Here is a 13506-nt window from a genome sequence, read left to right as displayed (position 1 = left end):
AATCCCAACCATAAAGAGTGGATAAAGAAAAGAGCCAAGAAGCCTCAATAGGGAATACCCACATATACAATCCTCTGGTAAAGAATTCAAGATTAAATGTGAGGATGTTCAAATGAGTTGAAAGAAACAGTGGAATGGAGATCCAGAAAATTAAAGGAGGATATGAAAGCAACAGTAGATCAAAGAGCCAATAAAATACAGGAAGAAATACGAGCAGAAATAAGAAAGCTACAAACAGAAGGGTCACTAATACAGAATTCAGTAGATGAAATTAAAAACTCAGTGGATTCCATCAAGAGTAGAATGACAACAGCCAAAAAACAGAATCAGTGAGCTTGAAGATGAGCTGCAGAAAGCATACAGGCAACAATAGACAATGGAAAAAAACCTCAAAGTATCTCAAGAGTAAGAGACCTAAGCAATGAATTCAAGAGGAACAACATAAGAATCATCAGAGTACCAGAAATACAGGGAGACAACCCCAATGAAGTAGCAACAGTTAAAGATATCATTGCTGAGAAGTTCCCAGAGCTGGTATCTAGACCAAAGAAGCCCAAAGAATACTAGCTAAAAGAGACTCTAGTAAATAGAATCAAATGCATATAATCAGAATAATGAATACCACAGATAGACCCACAATACTGCAAGCAGTAAGCTCAAAGAAGGAAATCACATACAAAGAAGCATCCCTTAAATTTACAGCAAACTTAATAAGAGGAAACCATTCTAGCCTGAAGTCAGTGGTGAGATACAGTGAAAAAACTTAATAAAATAAATGCCTCACCAAGAGTATTTTATGTGGCTAGATTCTCACTCACTCAGATTTGAAGGAATGATACAGTACTTCATAGATAAACAACAGCCCAAGAACTTCATAGATTCAAAACCAACTTTAAAAGAAGGTCTGAAGGTGTTACTGTAAGACAAGACAAACCCCACAAGCCCAACAAACCTCTACAGAAAGATGACACTAAACCCCATAACAAGAATCTCTCTCAATGTCAATGGTCTAAATGCACTAAATAAGAGACACAGAGTGGCACAACGGATTTAAAAAACTGAATCCAACATTCTGCTACCTACAGGAAACACATCTGAACAGTCAGAGCAAATACAGACTCAAAGTCAAAGGATGGAAAACAATTCTGCAAGCAAAAACTCCTATCCAAAAGATGGGATGGCCATGCTAGTATCCTACAACATAGATTTCAGGCAGAAAAATATTTGAAGGGACAGAGAAGGCTATTTTTTAATAATTAGAGGATATGTACATCAAGAAGAAATCACACTCCTAAACATATATGCAACCAATAAGGGACCAGCAAAATAATTAAAGCAACTGATAATAGACTTCAAGGAGGACATTGTAGAACACAATAGTAGTCAGAGACTTCAACACTGCCTGATCACCTCTTGATAGATCTATAAGACTAAGCCTCAGCAAGAATATACTGACTCTGAAGGGAGAAATTTAAGAAGTAGGGCTAATAGATGTATACAGGGCTTTCCATCCCTAAAACCAAATATACATTCTGTTCCAGTGCACATGGAACATTTTCCAAGATAGACCATATGCTAAGCCTCAAAACATACCTCAATAGAATCATGAAGTTAGAAATTTTATTAACTATCTTTTCAGACCTTGATGTAGATATATCTTCAAGTTAGATAACTTCTAACTTGAAGATAGAAGTTAATCACACACAGAAATGCAGAATCAAATCAAGTACCTGGAAAAAACAGCTCAATGTTGAATAACCAGTGAGTGGAAGAAATAAAAAGATTCCTGAAATCAAATGAGAATAAAGACATGAGCTACCAGAACTTGTGGGACACAGCTAAAGCAGTGCTAAGGGGGAAATTTATGGCTTTGCAAGCATTTATTAAGAAGGTAGAAAGACTCCACATAAGTAACTTGACCTCACAGCTTAAGATCTTAGAAAATGACTTACCAAAAGGAGCCCAAACTAAGGCAGGAGAAAAGAAATAATAAAATTTTGAGCATAAATCAATGAGCTGGATTCCCAAAACACAATCCAAAAGATCAATGAAACCAAGAGCTGGTTCTTTAAAAAAATAAACAATATTGATAAACCATTAGCAAGACTCACAGAGAGAGAGAACCTTAAGAAACAATGAGAATTCAAACGGGGGACATCACAACAGAAACCATAGATTCAAAAGATCATCAGAGATTACTTTGAAAGTCTATATGCCATGAAACAAGAGAACCTGGAAAAAAATGGATACATTCCCATATTGCTATAACCTTCCAAGGCTGAACCTAGAAGAGTTAGAATACCTCAATAGACCTATAACTATCAAGGAAATTGAAACAGTAATCAAAAGTCTTCCCAAATAAAAATGCCCAGATCCAGATGGATTCACTAGTGAATTCTTTCAAATATTTAAAGAGCACCTATTGCCAGTCCTTTACAAGCTTTTTTTTTTTTTGCTCATGAGTGTGACTTTATTTTTTTCTTTTTTTAAGTTTAGTAATGTTTAGAAAATATTTTAATATTTTATTAGTTTTAAAAATCAACATCCAGCTTCCTTAGACCCAAAAGTGACCTTTTAATATTTCTATTTCTGCTAACAGCAATGTTCGCCTTCTCTTCCTTGAATTTGGGACCCTTCATGCACTTTCTTTTTATTTCATTTTAACTATTCTTCATCTCTGAAAACTTTCTTTTTTATTTATTTTTTAATTAGTGAGTCACAGTGAGGGTACAGTTACAGATTCACACATTTTCATGCTTGTTTTTCCCTCATGCAATGTTTGAGAGCCCATCCTTCCACCAGTGTCCATTCTCCACCACCAATGAACCCAGTATCCCTCCCACCCCCCCAGTCCCATTCCCCCACCCCACCCCGCCTCTGTGGCGGGGCATTCCAATTTGATATCTCTCTTTCCTTTTGGGTGCTGTGGTTTGCAATAGGGGAATTAAGTGGTCATCCTGTTCAGTCTCTAGTCTACTTTCAGCATGCATCTCCCTTCCCGAGCAGGATCTCCAATCACATATTACTTGGTGTTCCCTTCTCTATCAGGATGACTTTCTCCCAGCGTGTGAGGCCAGCTTCCAACCCTGGAGCCAACCTCCTGGTATTATATACTACTATTCTTGGGTATAAGTCTCCTACTCAGTTGTTCTATATTCCACACATGAGCACAATCTTTCTATGTCTGTCCCTCTCTTTCTGGCTCATTTGACTTAGCATGATACTTTCCATGTTGATCCACTTATATGCAAAGTTCATGACTTCATCTTTTCTAACAGCTGCATAGCATTTCATTGTATAGATGTACCAAAGTCCTTTTCAAGCTTTTCCATGAAATTGAAGAAATAGAAATACTCCAAGTTTCTATGAGGCAACTATCACCCTGATACCAAAAGCAGACAGAGACACCATCACAAAAGAAAATTGCTGGCTGATATCCCTGATGAACATGCAAACAGATGGGCTCAGACCTCTACATAAGATGATGCACAAAAGTCAGATCAAAATGGATTAAAGACCTCAACATCAGACAAGAATCCATATGGTACATTGAAGAAAAGGTCGGCAAAACTCTCCACGATATTGAACTGAAGGTATATTCAAAGATGAAAAGCCACTGACCAAGCAAGCAAGTGAAAGAAAATATAAACAAATGGGACTACATTAAACTAAGAAGCATCTGCACCTCAAAAAGAACAGTGACCAGGATACAAAGACAGCCTACGGAATGGGAAAGAATATTCACCCAATACCCTTCTGATAAAAGGTTAATATCAAAGATATACAAGTCTCTAGTTGAACTGTATAAGAAAAAATCATCCATTCCTATCAGAAAATGGGGCAATGGAATGAACAGAAACTCCCTCAAAAAAGCAAATTTGAATTTAAAGGCACATGAAAACATGATGTTTATTACTAATCATCAGAGAGATGCAGATCAAAACTACAATGTGATAGCATTTCACACCACAGAGACTGGCAGACATACAAAGAACAAGATCAATCAGTGCTAGCATGGATATGGAGATAAAGGAACTCTCCTTCATTGTTGGTGGGAATGCCGACTGGTTCAGCATTTTTTGAAAACAATATCAATACTCCTCAAAAAACTAGAAATTGAGCTTCCATTTGACCTAGCAATTCTACTTCTGGGAACATATCCTGGACCAAAAACACACAAAAGAAACACCATCTCATTGCAGCATTATTAACACTATCCAGAATCTGAAAACAACCTGAGTGTCCAAGGACAGATGAATTAATAAACAAATGATGGCACATTCACACAATGAAATAGTATGAAGCTGTCATAAAAATGAAGTTATGAAATTTGCCTATAAATGGATAGGGATGGAGAGTATCATGCTGAGTGAAATGAGTCAGGAGCAGAGGAACAGATATAGAATGACTGGATTCATTTGTGGTATATAAAAATATATAGTAGAAGATTAATATCTATGGTCTGGGAAAACATTGGCTAGGAAGAATGGTGAATGGTTGGAATCAATGACAAGTGTGTGTATGGGGCGTGGGGGGGGAGGGAGAGGGTAGGTAAGATAAAAAAGAGACCAGTATGGCACTGATAGCTGGGAACCATAACCCTGGAGAAGATCTGAGTGTGAAGAGTGGGTATATTGGTAACCTTTAAGTATCAATATAGCAAAACACAATGCCCAAAAGGAAAAAGAGAGAGAAAGAGACAGACAGAGACAGAAATAGAAAGAAGTAAAGCCCCTGCCATAGAGGCAGGCTGAAGAATGGGGAGTGGATGATGGAAAGGAACCGTGCCGATAAATATACACTGGTGAAGGGAGGGATGTTGAAATATTGTATTACTGAAATCTGATCATAAACAGCTTTGTAAGGGTCTCTCTGACAGTGATTCAATTCAAACAAATATCACTGTATCACTGTCATTCCATTGCTCATCAATTTGCTTAAGCAGGCACCAGCAACATTTCCATTGTGAGGCTTGTTGTGACTGTTTTTGGCGTATTGAATACCCCATGGGTAGCTTGCCAGGCTCTGCCGAGCGGGCGAAATGCTCTTGGTAGTTTGCCAGCTCTCTGAGAGGAGAGGAGGAATCAAACCTGGGTCGGCCACGTGCAAGTCGAACGCCCTACCCACTGCGCTATTGTTCCAACCTAAAACAATAAATAAAACAAAAATAAAAATAAAAAATAATTTAAATGTATATAAATGAAAAGAACAGTATGAATGATTATATACTTATGCAATTTATTTTATTTTATTTTAATTTATTAGTGAATCATCATGAGATAAAGTTACAGACTTACAAACTTTCATGCTTGCATTTCAGTCATACAATGATGGAGTACCCATCACTCCACCAGTGCCCATTTTCAACCACCAAAGGTCCCAGCATCCCTCCCCCCACCCCCACCCTATCCCCTCCATGCCACCCCACCTCTGTGGCAGGGCATTCCCTAGAGGTTTCATGAAATAGGTAAATCCTACAAATACAAATTTTAATGAAAGTAAAGAGAATTTAGAAAATTTAAAGGGGAAATCTAAATAGACTTATAAAAGCACTGATATTTTTCCTAAGAAAGGGAATATTGACTACATATTAGAAAATATGATACTCTTAAGTGTTTTGTAAATAAAAGATTGAAAAAAATATCTCTATGTAGTCCCCCCCTTCCCGGACTGCCACCCTGGCTGGGGGTACGCTGTTCTCCATCACCGCAGCCGTTTTCTCTTCTGGCCCTGGTGCGTGACCTCTCCTGACCCACCATTCCTGTGTCCCAGCCAGTATCTCAGGCCCAGCTACAGCGAAGCAGGGGGTGTGACCAATGTTGCAGGAGTGTGGCCTCTGCTGAAGTGGGCATGGCTTCTTTTGGAGCCAGAGACTGCTCATGTGACTACAGTTATTTTTCTCAAACCCAGCAATCTGTTGTCACATCTCAGTCTTCACTACCTAAGTCCACGAGTAACATCCTTGTTATCCCAAACACAGTAGGCTGAGAGGCCGCTACTCTATTCCAATTTAACCAAAATACCAATGAATACAAGCAGCTGTACAAGCCCAATATAAAAGAGCACATTCTCCAAAAACATCACTGGAGACCTCACATAAGGAACAGAGGAAAATCTGAGAGGAAGGACTTATTCTAGAAGGGGAAAATAAAAAGGTGACCACCATCAAGGCCACCCAGAATCCTTGCTTGCAACAAGAGGGAATAAGGATAGTGAACTTGAAGGTCACTTCTCCATACCACCACAACAATATGAAGAAACAGCGCAAATCCCCACCACAAGGAGAGTACAATGAAAGGAGTCCAGAAGCCTCAATAGGCATTTCCCCCAAATATGAGCTCTCCGATAAAGAATTCAGAGATGAAATGCTGAAGGTGTTCAGCGAACTCAAAGAAATGATGAAAAGGTATCTATTAAATTAAAGGAAGACATGAAAGAAAAAATGGGACAGCCAAGAAAATATGGCAACAAATGAGAGCAGAAATAAAAAAGCTACAAAATAAAGTGTCATGAATAAAGGATTCGATAGATGAAATAAAAAACTCAGTGGGTGCCCTCAACAATAGAATGTCTACACTGGAAGACAGAATCAGTGAGCTTGAAGATGAGCTGCAGGAAGCCTACAGGCAACCTAAAAACAATGGGAAGAGACCTCAAAATAGCTCTAGGGAGAATCAGAGTCCTTGGGGATGATTTCAAGAGGAACAGCATCAGAACCATTGGACTACCAGAAGGACAGGGAGCCACCCCAATGAAAAAGCCAGTCAAAGGAATTATTGCTGAAAAGTTCCCAGAGCTGAAGAATGCAGGCATCCAGATTCAAGGAGCCCGAAGGGTGCCAGCTAAAAGAGACCCTAACAAAAAAATATCTCTATGTATCAAAAAAAACTTGAATCAGGCAGAGAGAACATGTGAGATATTAATTCATTTTTACAAACATATAAATCCCTTAGCAAGCTAAGAGTAAACATACCTTGATGTTCTTGTCCTCAAGCAGTCAAGCAAGATTGAATGGTTCTTGTCTTCAAGCAGTCAAGATTGAAAGCCGGTTGTAATTACACTCTTGATGTGAGAAAACACAAAATTATAAAACTGTTGAAAAAAACATCAACAGCCACTTCAAATGTTTATATATTCATATTAGAACCCATAGTAGGGTGGTTACTTATTCCCAAAGACAGCCAGAAAAGAGAAGGCGAGCATTGTTTATGTTTTTTTGAGAGGTTAAGAGAGTGAGATGTGAGGAATGAAAGATGTGATTCTGCAGGGAGATTTTTCCTATTGGCCAGCAATCTGGCTCTGGTTTTGAACACACAATCTGTAATGGATGCTGCACCTCCCCAAAACTTGACTCCTCCCAAGGATTAGACCAGTGGTTGGCATGGATTTCTGGATGAGCATTAGTAGCCACATTAATCTCCCCCACCATATGCCAAAGATGCACAAATTGGCCTCATGGATAGAACATTCATTGTGACAGCCTGTCTAGCCCTATCACATTAGGCCAAGAGTCCATGATCACCTACTCCAATCAACATTCCCCTAAAACCCACAAAAATAATGGTGATCACAAGAAATAATACGACCCTAATCAAAAGTCAACAGCAAGTTCAGGCCAAAACACACTCTGAATCAATGTAAGAGGCTCCATGCAAATACACAGGAATACCAAACTGGAAGTAAATACCTTTGGTGGGGAAATAAGAGACCACAGAACACCAAGATTACCCAGAGTCCTCCTTGGAGTAAAGAAAGGACACTGACAGTGTGTTGGAAAGAACCACCTCCAAACTATAAAACACACCACGGGAAAACAGTGGAACAAACATACAATAAAACACAGGAGGATATGAGAGAAACAGAGAAATGCATATGCAATAAAATACAGGAGGATACAAGAACAGAAATAAGAAACTACAAGCAGAGATGTTACTAATAAAAACTTTGGTTAAGTGAAATGAAAATACAATGGATTACCTCCACAGTAAAGTAACAAGATGAGTCAGTGGATTTTATGATGAGATACAGAAAATCTCCAGGCAACAGCAAAAGATATAAATAAGTCTCAAAATAACCCAAGAGCATACAAAAGAACTATGGGATTAAATCAAGAGGAAAAGTATTAGAATCATGGGTTTCATAGAGGAACAGAAAGGCAACCCCAAAGAAGAAATAAGTTAAAGACATCATTGCTGTAAAGTTTCTAGGCTAGAGAATGCAGGTATCCAGATCCAAGGAGCCAAATGCATATCCTATTTATAATGACAAAATTATAAGGAAACAGCACTAAAAGTAGCAAGATCAAAAAAGGAATTTGCAAAGGAGGGTCCAATAGATTTATAGCAGACCCATGGAATGACACCCTTTGGGCCCAAGGTCAATGTTGAGATATAGTAAAAATAACATAATGAAAGAAGATATTGACAATACTTTACCCCTGTTTCTCAATCTGAAGGAATGGTACACAATGTCATGGATAAACACTAGCTCAGGAACTTGATAGACACAAAACCAACTGAAGGAGGTACTGTAAGGCAAGACAAACCCACAAACACAGCAAACTTCTAAATAACATCACACAAAAGCATATGGCAACATTCTCTCTCAAAAATCAATGCTCTAAACACACCAATTTAGAGACACAGAGTGGCAAAATGGGTTAAAAAATTGAACCCAATACTCTGCTACCTACAAAAAGCATATTTGAACATTAAGGGAAAACACAAACTCAAAATCAGAGGGTGAAAACAATTCTTCATGCAAACAACTCCTCTAAAAAGGTGAGAATTATCATACTAGTATATTATGATATAGATTTCAGGATGAAAAAGGAAAAAAGATAGAGTGAAGGCCATTTTTTAATAATCAAGGTATACATGCTGTAGGAAGAAATTAGTTGGACACTTTTATTAGTAGTTGGAGATTTCAGCACTACTTTATCACCACTTGATAGATTATTGAGACTAAAATTCAGCAATGAAATACTGGCTTTGAAGAATGAAATGGAAGAAAGAGGTTTATTGGATTTACACAGGCTTTTCATCCCTCAAGAGCCAAGTACACACTGCTCCAAGATATGCTACAGACTGGGGCACAAAACATACCTCCATAAAATCAAAAGGATATAAATTGTATCAATTATCTTTTCATACCATGATGCACTCAGAATAGAAGTTAATCACACACAGAAGTGGAGAATCAAGTCAAACACCTGGAAACTAAACATCTCTCTGCTGAATAAGCAGTGGCTGAGAGGAAATCAAAAGATTCCTGGAAACAAGTACAAATAAGGACTTGAAATACCAGAACTTGTGGAACACAGCAAAAGCAGTGTTCAGAGGAAAGTTTATAGTTCTGCAAGTGTTCATCTAGAAGGAAGAAAGAGCCCACATAAATAACTTGACTTTACTACTTGAGGTCTTGGAAAATGATCAACAAAGAGCCCAAACCAGCCAGCAGAAGGAAATAATAAAACCTAGAGCAGATATTAATGAGCTTTAGTCCAAAAACCCATACAAAAGATCAATGACTCCAGAGCTGATTCTTTGAAAAAGAAAACAAGATTGATAAACCACTAGCAATACTTACAAAAAGAGAGGGAATCCTAATCAAGCAAACCGGAAATGAAAGGGGGGACAGTACACCAGAAACCTCAGAAATTCAATGGATCATCAGAGATTACTTTGAGAATCTTTATGCCATGAAATAAGAGAATCTAGAAAAATATTTCCAGATTCTTATAAGGTTATAAGGCTGAACAAAGAGGGCTTGGGATACCTTGACAGACCTAGTATTATCGAAGAAATTGAAATATTCAAAAGTCTCCCCACCAGAAGTGATGCATTGTTTCATCATATGAAAGCTCAATTTCTAGGTTTTTGAGGAATATATTGCCAGGGTGCATAAACACACAGCAGAAATGACACCTGCACGTGATATGTTCATTTCAGTACTCTTCACAATAGCCAGACTGGTTAAAGAAACTATGGTACATCTAAACAATGGAATGCCACACAGCTGTTAGATAAATGAAGTCATGGAATTAGCTTATAAATGGATCAACCTAGAGAGTGTTATGCTGAGAGAAATAAGTTAGAAGGCCACAATGACTGCACTCATTTGTGGGAGATATATATATATACATATATATGTATGTGTATATATACATATATATATACATCACTGTATCACTGTCATCCAGTTGCTCATCGATTTGTTCAAGTGGGCACCAGTAACATCTCTCATTGAGAGACATATTGTTACTGTTTTTGGCATATCCAAATATACATATTTGGCATATCCATATATAAACATATGTATATATATGTTATATATACATATAAAACATAATATGAGACTAACACTCAAAGACAGTAGAAATAAGGGCGAGGATGAATTACTCATGGTTGGAAACCTGCCTTAAGGGCTGTAGAGAGGGAAGATGGAATAGAGAAGGGACCATCATGACTATGATGGTTGTAAGGGATTTCTCTGGGTAGGAAATGTGTGCTGAAAGTGATAAAGGACCAAATATGATGGCCTCTAAGTATCTGTATTGCAAACCATAATGCCCAAAAGTAGTAGTCAGAGAGAAAGAGAGAGATTGAGAGAGAGAGAGAGAGAGAGACTGAATAGAGGCAGGCTGGGAGAGTGGGGGTAGTAGCAGGAGGAATAAGATGAATATTGGTGATGGGAAATGTACACTGGTGGAGGAATGGGTGTTGAAACATTGTATGACTGAAATCTGATCATGTATCTCATGGTGATTCAATAAAACAAATAAATAAATAAAAGTCTACCCACACAACCCCCTAACCAAATAAAAAAAAAAGTCTCAGGTCCACATGGTTTCACTAATGAATTCTTTCAAACATTTAAGAGGACCTGCTATCAATTCTTTTAAGCTGCTACCAGGAAACTGAAGAAATAGAAACACTCCCAAATTGTTTTTCTGAGGCAAATATTACCCTGATACCAAAAGCAGACAGAGACACCACACAAAAAAATAAAATTACCAGCTGATATCCATGATAAATTAAGCTGCAAAGATCACTAACAAAATTCTAGCAATTAGAATCTAACAGCTCATCAAAAGATCATACAAGTAAGATACACCTGGGGGATGCAAGTATGGCTTAACATTAGCAAATTAATCAATATAATGCACCATATCAACAAAAGAAATGATAAAAACCATATGATTATATGAATACATGCAGACAAAGCATTTTTCAAGATTCAGCACCCATTCATAATAAAAACTCAACAAAATAAGAGTTGAAGGAACTTTCAACAATATAGTCAAAGCCGTTTACCACAAGTTCACAGAAAGCATTAATTTCAACTGGAAAAAACTAAAAGCTACCCCTTTAATATCAGGCACAGGACAAGGTTTCCCAAAGTCACCACTTCTATTCAATATGGTATGGAAGTACTTGCCATAGCACTTAGGCAAGAAACAGATATCAAGGAAAAAGATATCTAGATAGGAAAGGAAGTCAAGCTTTCACTATATACAGATGATATGATCCTATACTTAGAAAATCCTAAAAACTATGAAAAAGCTCCTCAAAACAATAGATTTGATAGAAAAGTGTCAGGTTACAAATACCCCAAAGCTCAAGGCTGTACTTTACACAAATAATAAAAGAGAGGAAGAGATACAAAAAAACAAACTCTTTCACTATGTTGCCACAGAAATCAAGTACCTTAGATTCAGTTTAACTAAAGAGATGAAGATCTTATACAAAGAAAACTACAGAACACTACTTAAAGAAATAAAAGAGGATACAAGGAAATGGAGATACATCCTCTACTCTTAGATTAGGAGGATTAACATTGACAAAATGGTGATACTCCCCAAAGCATTATACAAATTCAACATAGTCCCTATAGTGATACCCATGACATTTTTAAAGAAATAGATAAAGCACTCCTGCATTTCATATGAAACAATAAACCCTATGAATAGCTAATAAAACCTTTGGGAAAAAGAAGATGGGGAGCATCACTTTCCCCAACTTCAAACTGTACTACAAAGCAGTACAGTATGGCATTGGGCTAGAAACAGACCCGCAGATAAGTGGAATAGACTTGAGTTTCCTGATACATACCCTCAAATATATTAATAATTGATAAAAGATTAAGAAATAAGAAATGGAGCAAGGGAAGTCTTTCAACCACTGGTACTTAGGAAACCAGTACCAGCCTTTTTAACATGGGCCTCAAAAACACACAGCCGCTTAACCATCTGCACTCCTACATCCATTGCAGCACTATTCACAATAGCCAGAATCTAGAGACAACCCTAGTGTCCAGGAACATATAACTGGATAAAGAGACATTGGTACATCTACACAATCAAATACTACACAGCCACCAGGAAAAATGAAGTAATGAAATTTGCTTATAAATGGATGCACATGGATGGTATTATGTTATGTGAAATGTGTCAGAAGGAGAGGGACAGGCTGCACTCATTTGTGTGACTTAACTAACAAACAAACAAAATATAGTCTGAGAATAATACCCAAGGACAGTAGAAACAAGGGCCAGGAGGATTGGTCCATTGTTGGAAGTCTGCCTCAACTGCTGGGGGGAAGATAGTTGAAAATAATCACTATGGATAAGAACTATATGTTGAAAGTAGGTAAGGTGATGTATGTGATATTCTTTCAGGACCTGTGTTGCAAACTATAATGCCCAAAAGAAAAGAGAGAGAGATACAGAGACAGAAGACAGACAGGCAGAGACAGAGACACAGAGGGACAGAGAGATAGTGCAAGAGAAAGAGTGACAAAGGAAAAAAGTGCCTGCCAAAGAGATAGGCTGGGGGCAGAGTGGGAAGAGTATGGCAGGAGGGAAACTGAGAACATTTGTGGTGGTTAATGAACATTGATCAAGGGACAGGTGTTGGAATACTCTAGTACTGAAACACAATCATGAGCAACTCCTTAACTTTGTATCTCATTGTGATTCAATTAAAATAATTATTAAATTAATAAAATGTTATGGCCCATAAAAAAAGAGTAAATATACCTTTCTTAATCTAGTACAGGACAACCACAAGCACCATGAGTGAGTGCCGTATTCAGTTCTGTGTGCTAGGAAGTTTTTCTTGTTCTTTAAACAAGGCACTTTAACATTTTTCACAAAACTGGCTTCAAAGCGGTTGCCTGTCCTTGAAGCTCTGTATCATTCCTTCAAATTTGAATGGTAATCTAGCTATCTAGCTGGATAGAGTGCTTTTGGTGAGGTGTTCTTTTCATTGAGTTTTTGCATTATATTCCTATATTCTCTTCTGAATTATTGAGTTTCATTTAATAGATGTTTCTTAGACCGAAAGAGCATTCCTTTGCCTGTAAGTTCCTATTTTGACTCTGCTGCTTTCAATATGTTGTTGTCATTCTGAACACAGTGTATTAGAGTTTTCTTAGTTAATTCTATTTTCACTGAGACTTTTTGGTCCAATTTTGTTTGGTTATCTGTATTCCTCAACTCTGAGAA

The sequence above is a fragment of the Sorex araneus genome, chromosome 6 (assembly GCF_027595985.1).
Source record: "Sorex araneus isolate mSorAra2 chromosome 6, mSorAra2.pri, whole genome shotgun sequence".
NCBI lineage: Eukaryota > Metazoa > Chordata > Mammalia > Eulipotyphla > Soricidae > Sorex > Sorex araneus.
This window is presented reverse-complemented; position numbering follows the sequence as displayed.